This window comes from Sapajus apella, unplaced genomic scaffold (genome assembly GCF_009761245.1).
Source record: "Sapajus apella isolate SASKATOON/1434 unplaced genomic scaffold, GSC_monkey_1.0 scaffold164, whole genome shotgun sequence".
Classification (NCBI taxonomy): domain Eukaryota; kingdom Metazoa; phylum Chordata; class Mammalia; order Primates; family Cebidae; genus Sapajus; species Sapajus apella.
The window spans coordinates 23,375-37,310 of NW_022437104.1; the positions used below are offsets into that span (position 1 = coordinate 23,375).

The 13,936-nt window shown below is 47.8% G+C and overlaps 1 pseudogene across 1 annotated transcript; it reads right to left on the reverse strand.

Annotated features, from left to right (window-relative positions):
- Positions 1 to 5,993: 5,993 nt before the first annotated feature.
- On the reverse strand, positions 5,994 to 6,983 carry LOC116542190 (annotated as a pseudogene). The gene has a single exon (XR_004265118.1). The product of XR_004265118.1 is annotated as a protein SEC13 homolog pseudogene (transcript).
- Positions 6,984 to 13,936: the final 6,953 nt, after the last annotated feature.

Genomic DNA, 13,936 nt, shown 5'->3' on the forward strand with positions numbered 1-13,936 from the left:
TGCAGAGTAGGTCTAATGGGGGGCCTGCTGGCCTGGGAACCCAGCCACAGTTCCCCGGGGCAGGAGGGATGGAACTCCTGACTAGGGTCAGAAGGCCTGATGCGGGCCAGGTGTCTATTCTTGACTGTCAGTAATGGGTGAGAGGGACAGCAGGATCTTCAAGCTCTGTTAGGGAAAGGGCCATTTCTCAGGGGCCTCCAAGGAGAATGAGTAGGTCAAATAAATCCTGTCACCCCTGAATATGTTCCCTAGCAGAATCCTCAACCTGTCTAGCTATGTGTCTCACTAGAAGTTTGCATTTGTTTATTCATTTGCTAATTTATTAATTCTGTCCAAATTATGTGCTGGGCACTGTTATAGGTGCTAGGAATACAACTGTGTGGAAAGAGACAAAAACTTGCCCTCATGGAGCTTACATTCTATTGGGATCATATGGCACAAAAACCTAAGCATGTAATTTGTCAGGTGGTGTTAATTGCTGTAATGAAAATTAAGTCAGGGTAGTGAAATAGAAGAGGGAGGATCCCATCTAGAAAGAGTAGCCTAAGAAGATCTTTCTGAGAATGTGAAATTGACATTTCAATAGGAGATGAATATCTGGGAGAAGCATTCTGGGCAGAGGTAAGAACCAGACGCTGAGGTGGAACTCTGCCTAGCATGTGTGAGACACAGTGAGGAGCTCAGTGTTGCTGGGGGAGGTGGGAGATGAGCTCAGAAAGGTAATGAGTACCAGATTATACAGAACCTTCTGGGCCATGGCAAGGACTTTGACTTACTCTGAGTGAGCCATGGGAAAGTTTTTAGCAGAGAAGCTCCTATGCTTCTTTCAAAGGCCAGAGGCTCAGATCACTCAAAGTATAGGGAGGAGCTCCTGTTTTTTCCCAGGAACTCCTTCCCCAGCCCCTCTGTAGCTGAATATGCCTTTCCTGGATAATCCCTTAGACTTGGAAGATATCTTTCCAACTGCTCCCCAGAAAAATCCATGTCAGAGGATATTAGAAGAAGCTGATCAAGGGCCCTCAGAGCATGAGTGAGGTCACACCCAGCCCCATGTCTGAGAGAGAAACAAAAAGTAACAGACACAGAGAAGACAAGAGGGAAAGAAAGAGTATTAGAGAGACAAGGACAGAGAAACTATTTCTGGCAACTGGCTGTCCCTGCTGAATTAGACCCACAGCTCTGGACCCCTATGTATGCTACTAGGTGCTGTGCCTCTCGCTGCAGAGGAAAGGAAGCCTCTCCCCAGAAACTTGACAAGGGATTGACTCAGCTGCTGTTGGCCTGGGCCTCAGTTATGAGGAAAGACCCACCCCACTTCCTTGACACACATTGGGACCCTCTACTCATCAGGAAAAGGACATGTTCCAATTATGGGGAGGCTCATGCTGTATACAGAGTCCCCATACTCCCTCCAGTCCTTGACTGCCCTCCTGCTGACTCTCAGTGCTGAAAAAAACTTTTTTTTTTTTTTTTTGAGACAGGGTCTCGCTCTGTCACCCAGGCTGCAGTGCAGTGGCACTATCACAGCTCACAGCAGCCTCAACCTCCTGGGCTCAAGCAATCCTCCTACCTCAGCCTCCCAAGTAGCTGGGACCATAGATGCACACCACCATGCCCAGCTGATTGTTTGGTTTTGGTTTTGGTTTTTTTGAGACAAAATTTCCCTCTGTCACCCAGGCTGGAGTGCAGTGGTGTGATCTTGGCCCACTGCAAACTCCACCTCGTAGGCTCAAGCGATTCTCATGCCTCAGCCTCCTAAGTAGCTGGAATTACAGGTGTGTGCCACCACGCCCAGCTAATTTTTTTATTTTTAGTAGAGACAGGGTTTCGCAATGTTGGCCGGGCTGGTCTGAAACTCCGGGCCTCAAGTGATCCACTCACCTTGGCCTCCCAAAGTGCTGGGATTATAGGCGTGAGCCACTGCGCCTGGTCTGATTTTTTTGTATGTTTTGTAAAGACAGAGTTTTGCCATGTTGCCCAAGATGGTTTTGAACTCCTGAGCTCAAGCCATCTGCCTGCCTTGGCCTCCTAAAAGTGCTGGGATTATAAGCATGAGCCACTGTGCCTGGCCTGAAAAAAATTCTTTCAAGGGGGAAGGAGAGGCACGAATCTCTACATTTGCTGTGGGTAAATGTGGAGATTCCTGCCTCTCCTTACCCCTTGAAATTCATCCATTGGCCTCATGCCAATGGCCTAGCAGATGAATCTGTGATATTTCTCCACCTGTGTGGATACTCTTTACCTCACACTACCACTTCCACAGGTAATGTGAGTATTGCATTCTGGACATCCATTACCAAGCAGGGTGTACCACAGAGAGACAGAGAGGCGAACATCCTGCCACTGAGTCAGTGACAGGGCCCTTGAGGCCCTGGGCAAACCTCTCCCTTTACCCTTTCCTTGTCATCCCCCACCGACCCCAGCTGTGCCTGAGCCTTTCCCTGACTCCTCCAGTGAGTCAAAGTTTACAGCCAGTTCCTCCCTCCTCATGAGAACTGTGTGTACAGGCACCACCCTCACCAGGCTTCAACCTCCTCATCTGTAAATGGTGACCTCCTCATTGGCAATTTGGCAGATTGAGTTAACATGGGTTACATGGGTTTGTCACAGGGGCCAAGCAAGGATGGAATTAATGTCTGCAGACATTGTGATTAGTATTTGTAGCACAGGCTCCTACATGCTACACTGAAGACTTGCCCTCCCTGAGGATAAGGATCCTATGTTTTCATCTCTGTGATACCAGGGCACCTGGTTCTATCCCTGTGAAAGAAAGGGCCATCCTGCCTTACTCACAAAAATATCCTGACATATGAGCAGCTCGGAGACATAACTCTCTGGACAAAGACCTCCCACAAATATTCAAAGAGACCTCATGCCTTAGGACAGTGCCCACAAACAGTTCAGAGACCTCTCACCCTAGACACCAACCACCAAACAGCTCAAAGATGCCACACCTCAGGACACAGACCACCCAACCAGCTCAGAGAATTTCTTCCTCGAGGTAACAGCTCCTAACAACTCAAGGACCTCACACACCAACCCACAAAGAGCTTACCGGCTGCACCCTGGGACACATACCCACAAAGAATCAGCTCAGGGCTGCTGTGTGATGCTGAGCCTCTGTACCATCCAACCCTGTTAGGAAGAGGCCTTGGGTCTTGTGGTTTCCCACAGTCTGCAGTCACCACCTTTTTGTCATGAGGAAGGCAGGTTCACACCAGGGATGGAGAGGACCCTCTGGGATTGAGGGGTTCAGAGAATGAGCTCTCATATCTGGGTCCCAGGAATGGCCATCGTCTGACCAACCCTGATCACCTTTGGTCCTGGTGACTTTTCTATCCTGCCCCATGGGGGCTTCAGGGTAAATCCAAGAACACAGTGGGAGACCCCTGGACCCCGTCATCTTTGCCATCTCTCAGCACCTACTGTGGGGTACTGGATCTTGAAGAGAGAGTAGAGGTCTTCCTTTCACCCTGCCAACAGCAACCCCTATTATGGTCCTTCTGAACATCCTGGTCCTTACCCCAAACCTCCTCTCCTATTGGCAGCTGCCACGCCTCCTCTCTCTCCCCAGCTTCCCACCCTTGTGGGCCACCAGGGCTCCCTTTCCACCCCACAGACCTCTTTATCTCCCTACCCCAACCCTAGTCATGGGTCCTCAGTTACACCCTCTCATGTCCACTTTGGTTCTCTCACCTGGCACGTAGGCCTACCTCAGAGGACCCCCTCAGGACCCTCCCTGCTCCCTGAAAGTGCTCCTGCCCCCACACAGGGTTCTGTCACAACATCCCTGTTAGGGCAGAACTGGAACTCTCTCAGACAGATGCAGATGAAACTCCAGACCCAGGCTGAGAGTCCAGGGCAATTCACCTAGGGCTGGAGGAGGCAGAGTGGGATTCCTGAAGGAGGTGCTGGGGTGTCACCCCAGGAGATGGGAGGACAGAGAAAGGACCGTGAGAAGGACAAGGGTAGTGTTAGCGCTGGGGGTGCGCCGACTGCGGTCCTCTAGGTGTTGGCATCTGGCCCCAGCTCTGTCCCACCCTGGCTGGAGGGCCCCAGCCAGGGATCTACCTTCTTGGTGCTTCAGTGTCTTCATCAGTGACAGAGGCAACAGGGCTTTCTTCCAAGGGTGCTAGTGGGGATTAAATGAGATAGCACATAAGAAAGAAGTGCTTAGGATACTGCAAGTCAGATCTGTGATTACCTGAAACTTAGAGCCCCGTGCACTGAGCACCAGATGACGCCTTGCAAGTGGTCTCACTAAGCCCTGCCTGTGACTTGGGAAGCATCTTCAGCCTCATACTCAATAGCAGTCCAAGTCTTGAAGACTGGATCCCACTTATCATCCAGTCCTTAAAGCCCAGGCTCTGCTCTACAAACTCTGACCCATCAACCACTGTGCCTGACCGTGCATGAGCCCAGGGACTGGGCTTTGCAAGTGTGTCCCACTGTACCCTGTGAGAGCCAGACCTAGCAGTCTCCAGGTGAACTTCTGTTGGAAACAGATGCTTGGTGCCACGAAGAAAAATCAGCACTGAGACAAAGGATCTCTCAGCAAAGCAATTTTTACTTTTTTACTTCCTGCACTGCAGGAAGGATACCCTCACTAGCCATCTTCCCACAAGAGTACAACGAACAAAGGAAAATCAGACATATTTATCCCTTAAGCATTTGGGGTTGTCCTTACTGCTATGTCTGATCTCCATTGGTTGGAGCCAGATCTCAATCTAAACTAAAACTCGATTGGCTAACAACTTAAAACTTTTCTAAACAGGTAAGGGGCATAGGATGCAAGCGGGGACATGCCTGTGAGTACCTCCAGCACAGATATCTTGGTTAAAGTACAAGGACATAGAATATACTAAGTGTCTGTAAGCATGGCTTGTCTAACAGCTATGTAGGATAGGGCTTAACAGAGTTATTAGCAAATTTATTATTTAACAAGAAAGGAACCTTTCTTTTTCTTTTTTTTTGAGACAGAGTCTCACTCTGCCACTAGACACCAGGCTGGAGTGCAGTGGCACAATCTCAGCTCACTGCAACCTCCGCCTCCCGGGTTCAAGCAATTATCCTGCCTCAGCCTCCCAAGTAGCTGGGACTACAGGCGCACACCACCATGCCCAGCTAATTTTTGTATTTTTAGTAGAGACGGGGTTTCACCATGTTGGCCAGGATGGTCTCGATCTCTTGATATCTTGATCCACCCGCCTCGGCCTCCCAAAGTGCTGGGATTACAGGCTTGAGCCACTGCGCCTGGCCCCAAGAAGGGAAACTTTAAAGAAGAACTTTTTTACTTCCCACCGCTTCCCAGAGCAGTCCTTGATTCAACACCTTCCTCGTCCCACAACAGATTGACTGCCCCTTTGCAGGCTCTTGGTTTATTCAAATCTGTAGAACAGAGATGGATGTGGTCAAAAATGGGACTAGAGGGATCTCCAAGAAGTTGGAGAATGGGTGTCCTCTTGGGGCTGGGTGGAAACCAGGAGGACAGATTGCCACATGGGGTGCTGGCCATGGCACTCTCCCTACTGTCAAAAAGTGGGGCTGATCTCATTGGTGGGTGGGGGTGGGCTTTATTGTCCCTCCACGCACAGTACTTGTATTCTTATGAAATAGAACCTACCTTCCCCTGTGGTATCTTGCATAATGGTATGTTCATTTCTGGTACCCACAATGGTGTGTTCCATCCTCCACACCTCATCTCCCCTCCTCCCCCCGCCCACCTGCACACTAACAGGAGGTGAGACCCAAGAGGGGCCAGCTATTTCATACTTAGGTCCTGTGAATTACTCTGATGGTTCCCAAACTTTAGTGTGCAGTTTTGCGAGTTTTGCAGGTTTCCTAGATTGACCTCTTAGAGTATGTTTCTTTGTCTTTCCTGCCTTTAACTTGCTGGGGTCTTTTGTTGCAACCCTTAAGAAGCTAAACTGTGTGCTAAGAGCTGCCTTTGTGTATAGAGATGTAGGTGGCAGTGTGGTGTTTTTTTTTCTTTTTCTTTTTCTTTTTTTTTTCTGCTGGCCCTCTGTGACTGACGCCGACACGGAGCCCTGGCCCTTGTTGACATCACTGATGCACACCCACTGCCCATCAACCGACTCTTTCCACAGGGTCACCTTATTGTCTCCACCGGAGACGGCCAGGATGTTGGCTGTGATGGACCAGCTCACATGCCACACCACATCATTGAACTTGTGCAGCAATTTGGGGGACCATGTATTGCCTGAGGCATCATCACAGGTCCAAATGAACACACGACCATCCTGGGAGCAGCTGGTGATGGTGCTGGTGGGCAGGCCGATGGAGGGAGCCCAGGCCACGTCTCAAACCCAGTCACTGTGCGCTTCCAGCTTTTGCTCCTCCTTCCACTGGCCATCCTCCTCCTCCTTCCACAGCTTGATGAGGTTGTCAAAGCCACCTGATGCAAACTTCTTGATGTAATTGGGTTTCTGCCCCGATGGCTGGTCTATGAGGCTTCCAGGTACAACAGCAGGGGCCCAGCTGACGGCATTGCAGCCAATGGTGTGAGCGTTGTTGATCTTCTTTACTTCCCATTGACTTTCCCGGTGTAAGTCAGCAGGGAGATGGCCCCATCTGAGCTCCCACAGGCCAGGATCAGGCACACTGAGTTCACTGAGGAGTCGTGTCCCATGTGCTCGTGGCTCTTCTCGCAGGTGCCATTTTCCTCTCTCCAGATAATGACTTTCCAGTCATAGGAGCACAATGCCAGGATGTTGCCATACATGGGGTGAGCCCAGGCCACTTGCCACACAGGACCCTCATGACCCCTGAGGTCGGTGATGAGGATCTGCCCTCCATTGCGCACATCGAAGATTTTGACAGACCTGTCTGATGAGCAGGTTGCCAGGCGGGTGCCATAGTAGTCCATCTGGGCGTCATGAATCATGTCCTCATGGGAGGTATCCACAGTGTTAATTACTGACACCATGACTGCGGCTGTGGTTGCTCCAGGTCTCAGACGTGGCAGCTCCTTTTCTTTCTTTTTTTTTTTAATAGATCCAATTGGCTTTTATTTGTGATTCACAAATCATGGCAGCTTCCATTCTACAAAATATAGTGATAGCTCCCACTGAGCAATACAATAGTAGAACAGTGGGTTCGTGGGAATCCAGGAACAGAAGAATAGAAATAAATTGATTGGTTGATTTCAGAATACTTCATATTACTTTTTTCTAAGAGTTAAAGCAGAAAGGACTTTCCTACTATGCTGACTCAGACAGCCTGGACTCTCCTGTTTTTAGGAAAAATTTGTCTCTTCTGGGATCTACCTGCTTCCTCAGTGTTTCAGTGTATGTGGCATTTAGCATGAAACTAAACACCTACAAATGGAGTCCCATTCTGAAGTACATTTGAAGTACTCTCAGTCTCACTGAGTCACTTATCCCTATGCGTGTCCTGGGAGCTGGGAGAATCTCATTGGTGGGCGGGGGTGGGCTTTATTGTCCCTCCACACACAGTACTTGTATTCTTATGAAATAGAACCTCCCTTCCCCTGTAGTATCTCACATAATGGTGTGTTCATTTTGGTACCCACAATGGTGTGTTCTATCCGCCACACCTCATCTCCCCTCCTCCCCCTCACCTGCACACTAACAGGACGTGAGACCCAAGAGGGGCCAGCTATTTCATACTTAGGTCCTGTTAATTACTGGGATGGTTACCAAACTTTAGTGTGCGTCAAGAATCACCTAGAGAGGTTGTTAAAACACAGATTGCTATGGGGCCTCACCTTTCAGTTTCTGATTCAGTGGGTCTGAGGTGGGGCCCAACACTTTTTTTTTTTTTCTTTTTCTTTCTTTTTGTTTTGTTTTTGAGACAGAGTCTCGCTCTGTCACCCAAGGCTGCAGTGCAGTGACCGAACTCGGCTCACTGCAACTTCTGCCTCCCAGGTTCAAGTGATTTTTGTGCCTCAGCCTCCCAAGAAGCTGGGACTACAGGCGCATGCTACCACTCACGCTAATTTTTGTATTTTTAGTAAGGATGGGGTTTTACCATATTGGCCAGTCTAGTCTGGAACTCCCACCTCAGGTGATCTGCACACCTCAGCCTCCCAAAGTGCTGGGATTACAGGCGTGAACGACCGAGCTCAGCCAAGACTGCATTTCTAACTGTACCCAGCCGCCCTTCCACACAACTAAATTGACTTGTATTCCCATTTTCCTCCACTGTATTACTAGTAGACCAGCCTTTCCCCATCTTTTTCTCCCTCTCTCCCCAACAACACACCCAGATAAAGTCTTATCACCAGACCCTGAAGATCTTAAAGGGAGCAAAGGTCTAAGCATCCAGTCCACCCACAGAGCTCCTGCCCCATGAGTGGTGACTATGCCAGTCAACAAACTTTTCTTCTCCTGCACCACTGATGCATAGCATCATAGCAGCACCTATCAAAATGAAAAATCCTTAGATGTAAGCCCTTAGAATGTTACATCGATGGAGGCAGGGGCATTTTTCTGTCCAGTTTCCTCAGTCTCCCCAGTGTCCACCACACAGCAGGAACTCACTGCATGATCGTTGAATGACTGAACTCTTTCTCCCGGCAATTCCACTTAAAAGAATGTAGAATGAAGAAACACACACATAGCACAGAGCTTAGTATACAAGGAAGATAGTGGCAAACAATCGGGGGAAAACCTCTTATAAATGTCCATCGACAGTCAATGATCATTGGATGGTAAATGAACAATGAGAGATTTGTGTTATATCAGGGAGCGTTCACTGGCCATGGAACAGAAAGAGGGGACCAGACTATACTGCTGTGCTAGTCAAAGGAATCTTCTTCAGGACAGGTTCTTAATGGGAGAAGGAGGAAAGTTCAGAGTGGGACCTGGGGGTGGGGGTGGGGGGGGGGGGGGGGTGGGGGTGTGTGTGTGTGTGTGTGTGTGTGTTTAAATACAGAGAAATGTATTTGAAGAAAACAAGGAAACACCCAGATCTCACCCCAGTGGTAAGCCGGGAAGGGAGAATGGCCTGTGTAGTCTGTGTACAGATGTACTAATGCAGTCTTATTTTTTTTTTTGAGACAGGGTCTCAATCTGTGTCACCCAGGCTGAGTGCAGTGGTATGATCACAGCTCACTGCAGCCTCGATCTCCTGGGCGCTAGAGATCCTCCCACCACAGCCTCCCAAGTAGCCAAGGCTACAGGCATGTGCCACCCCACCTGGCCACTTTTTAAATTTTTTGTAAAGACAGGATCTGACTGTGTTGCCCAAGCTGGTCTTGAACTCATGAGCTCAAGTGATCCTCCCACCTTGACCTCCCAAAGTTCTGGGATTGCAGGTATGAGCCAACCTGCCCAGCCTATTGGAGTCTTTTACACCAGGCCCATATTCGAGTATTATTTGAGTAACTATAAAGCAAAGTCATGTGATGAAAGCAACCCCTGCACCACAAAGGACTTTTGTGTGAGGGTATCTGGAGGATGTCCAGGAACAGGGTTCTCAAAGTTACATGCCCCAAGGGCCAGACAATGTGCATAAGAGAACCCAGCTCATCTCCAGGTAAGGAAGATCAGCACAATGATTATGTTAAATGTTCCCTGCCAATCACCCTCTGGAGTGAATACTAACAAAAGTTGGAGCTGGTGCAGATTCCAGCTTCTCCTCCTCTTATTAGCTGTGTGACTGGGGATCATTCCCTTGCCCTCTATGTGTCTTAATCTTCTCCACTGTGAAACAGAGTCAGTCCTCATAGATTGTAGTAAAGAGTAAATGAGGTGATCCCAGTAAGACACATCTTAGCTGTGAAGTGAGTCCTTGGTTAAACCATATATATATAGTCCATGTACAGATGTACTAATGGAGTCTTATTTTTCTGAGCCTTATATATATATGCACACACACACAAGTTCTCACAAGACCTGGCACAGAATAAATGTGAGATAAACATTAGCCAGTATTATTGTCTTTTTTTTTTTTTTTTTGAGAGAGTCTCACTCCGTTGCCCAAGCTAGACTGCAGTGGCATGATCTTGGCTCACTGCAACCTCTGCCTCCTGGGTTCAAGTGATTCTCCTGCTTCAGCAACTCCCCCCATCGAGTAGCTGGGACCACAGGTGTCTGCCAGCATACCCGGCTGACTTTTTTATTTTTAGTAGAGGCAGGGTTTCACCACGTTGGCCAGGCTGGCCTTGAACTCCGACCTCAAGTGATTTGCCAGTCTCAGCCTCCCAAAATGCTGAGATTACAGGCATGAGCCACCGCACCCAGGTGTTTTTTGTCGTTATTGTTTCCAGAGATGCTCTATTTTGATGGTCAGTTAACTCCTTTAATACTGATAACATCCCTGGGTGGTGGTTATTATTATTAATCACTGTTTTACAGATGGTTAAACTGAGGCACTGTTCATCAGCTGACTTACTCAAACTGACTTACCAGGGCCAGAGGAGAAAAGCTAGTACTTATGTCCAGGTCTGTCTGGCCCCAAAGCTCCTGCCTATATGCCTGGCTGTGCCTTATTCCATGGCAATATCAGTGATAGTGGTAGTCACTGAGGTGATAAAGGTAGCCAAAGCTGCACAAAGACCCCTGAAAGAAGTTCAATCCTCACAACATGCTGAAGAAAGACTAGACATTTGAAGTACTCTCAGTCTCTCTGAGTCACTCCTCCCTGTGCATGTCCTGGGAGCTGGGAGAATCCATCCTATGGGTTCTGTCTTCAAGGGCCATCTGAGCTACTTACAGAATCATGTCCAAAGCTGAATTGAGCAACACCCATCTCTTTCTGCACTGCTGGGCAGGGCATGCTGATGGCATCTGTTCTAGGGACTTTCTACCCCTGGGCCCAGCTGACCCTTCATGAGCTACTTCCTGGCACTCTCCCCTTCAAGTGGCTCCAACAGCCCACATTCACCCCTGCTTCTATTAATAGACCAGTGAATAAGGAGACCTAGATACAAAGGGGTTAAACAGCTTGCCCAGGGACCCACCAAAGCCTGGATTTACATACTGCGCTTTCTGATGCTAGGTGTCTTGTCCTAAAACAACATTCTATTCTGCCTCTAGGAGTAGGTACTCTTTAATTGATGCCCTCATGTCGGGTACTTTACACATGATACATCTTCATCATCATAATTGGTCATTGTCATGATAGCAACAGCTGTTAAATTTTTACACTAACAGAACATGAGGAGTTTCCTTCAAACTCTTCATCACAGGTCACACAAACACACATACATGAGAAAGATTGCCAACTCTCTGAACACAGCATTCCAAGCCTAATTCAAGACTGACCCAGGAATCACTTCAGGCTTGCTACTCCATGATAAAGTAATAAGGTCTAAATTTATCTTCCCACTCTAAATAACCAAAATAAATAAATAAATAAAATGGAAGAAACAGTTTTAGGATACGGTACAATAGGCGGTGCAGGCATTGACACACTAGAGAAAGGGGGAAATGGGGTAAGTACTAAAATTGTCCCAAATGTACTGCTTGGAGAGAGTTTCCAGACATCAGTGCAGGAAAAGGGAACCCAAACAGAGGCCAGCAGTCTCCCAGAGTTGAGGAAACAGAGCTGATTATTCTGTGAGGCCAAGACAGCTAGAACTCATAGAGCAGAGGTCCTGAGAAAGATAGCTGCATGGAGAGGAAAGAGCTGCAGAGAGAGAGTGAGTTCTGGAAATCTGCCAAGGGTCCTGTTGAGTCTTCAGCTGAATTCTGATCAGCATAAGTGTGTAAGGAAACCACCCAAGCCTGGAAAAACAGCCAACGAAAAGGAGTGGGTGGAACAACCCCAGAACTCACAAAGGGATAGAAATAGTTTATCTTCTCACCTGCCAGAGTGGGAAAAACTTTATAACATGCAGGCTTCTGGATAGAGTACTCAAAAAGACACTACCTCATGTGTTAAGCCATTCTTGTATTGCTATAAAGAAATACTTGAGGCTGGGGAAAAGAGGTTTAATTGACTCACAGTTTTGCAAGCTTTACAGGAAACATTGTGATGGCATCTGCTTCTGGTGAGGCCCCAGGAAAGCTTTCAATCATGGCAGAAGGCAACAGGGAGCCAGTATGTCACATGGTAAGAGTGGGAGCAAGAGAGAGAGAGCAGGGCGGTGCCACACACTTTTAAATGACCAGATATCTTGAGAACTAAATGAACAAGAACTCACTTATCACCAAGGGAATCTGGCTAAACCGTTCATGAGGGATCCACCCCCATGATCTAACTACCTCGCATGAGGCTCCACTTCCAATATTGTGAATCACATTTCAACATGAGATTTGAAGGGTGCAATCATCCAAACTATGTCATTCTGCCCCGGCCCCCCAAATCTCATGTCTTTCTCACACTTCAAAATACAATTATGCCTTTTCAATAATTCCCTAAAGTCTTAACTTGTTGTAGCATTAAATCAAGTCTCAAGTCTCATCTGAGACTCAACTCCTTCCACCTATAAGCCTGGAAAATCAAGTTATTTACCTCCTAGATACAATGTTGGTACAGGCATTGGGTAAACATTCCCATTCCAAAAGGGAGAAATCAGCCAAAAGAAAAGGGCAACAGGGGCTGGGCATGGCAGTACATGCCGGTAGTCCCAGCTACTCAGAAGGCTGAGGCAGGAGGATTACTTGAGCCCAGGAGTTTGAGGCTGTAGTGAGCCATGATTGTGCCACTACACTTCAGCCTGGGCAACAGAGTCAGATCCTGCCTGAAAAAATAAAATAAAATAAAATATAAAGGGGCAGTAGGCCCCAAGCAAGCCCAAAACCCAGCAGGGTAGTCATTAACCCTTAAATATCCAACATAATCCTTGACTCTATGTCTTGCATCCAGGCACACTGGTGGGAGGGGTGGGCTCCCAAGGCTATGGGCAGCCCAGCCCCTGAAGCTTTGCAGAATACAGCCCCTGTGGCTGCTCTTACAGGTTGGAGTTGAGTGCCTGAAATTTTTCCAGGCTCAGGGTACAAGCTACCCATGACTCCACCATTTTGGGGACTGGATGACAGTGACCCCATTCTCACAGCTCCACTAGGCAGTGCCCCAGTGGAGACTCTATGTGGGGGCTCTAAACCTACATTTCCCCTCTGCACTGACTTAGTAGAGGTTCTCTGTGGGGACTCTGCCCCAGGCTTTCTCATATATCCTTTAAAATCTAGATAGAAGCTGCCAAGCCTCCTTACTCTCACATTCCACGAACCTACAGGCTTAACATTATATAGAAACCACGAAGGCTTATGGTTTGCACCCTTTGAAGCAGCAAAACAAGCTGCACATGGGGCTCTTTGAGCCATAGCTGGAGCTGGAGCAGCAGGGATGCAGGGAGCAGTATCCCAAGGCCTGGCCCCCCAAATCCTTTCCTCCTAGGCCTCTGGGTCTGTGATGGAATGGGCTGCCACAAAGATCTCTGAAATGTCTTCAAGGTCTTTTTCACACAGCCTTAGATATTAACACTTGGCTTCCCTTTAGTCATGCCAAATCTCTCTAGCAAATTGTTACTCCACAGGCCTCTTATAGTCCTCTACTGAGAAAACTTTTTCTTTCTCTGCTACATGGCTAGGCTGTAAATTTTCCAAACCTTTACACTCTGCTTCCCTTCTGTCGTTGTTGCTTTCTCTGCTTCCCTTTTAAATATAAGTTCCAACTTTAACTTACTCCTTTGCTCCTGTATCTGATCATACAATGTTAGAAGCAGCCAGGCTGATTTTTGAATGCTTTACTGCTTAGAAATTTCTTCTGCCGGATACCCTCAGTCATCACTTAAGTTCAACCTTCCACAGATACCTAGGAAATGGATACAATGCGGCCAGGCTCTTTGCTAGGCCATAACACAGGTGACCTTTACTCCAGTTCCCAAAACATCCTTCATTTCCAACTGAGACCTCTTCAATCTGGCCTTCACTGTCTATATTTCTTTCTTTCTTTCTTTCTCTTTCTTTCTTTCTTTCTTTCTTTCTTTCTTTCTTTCTTTCTTTCT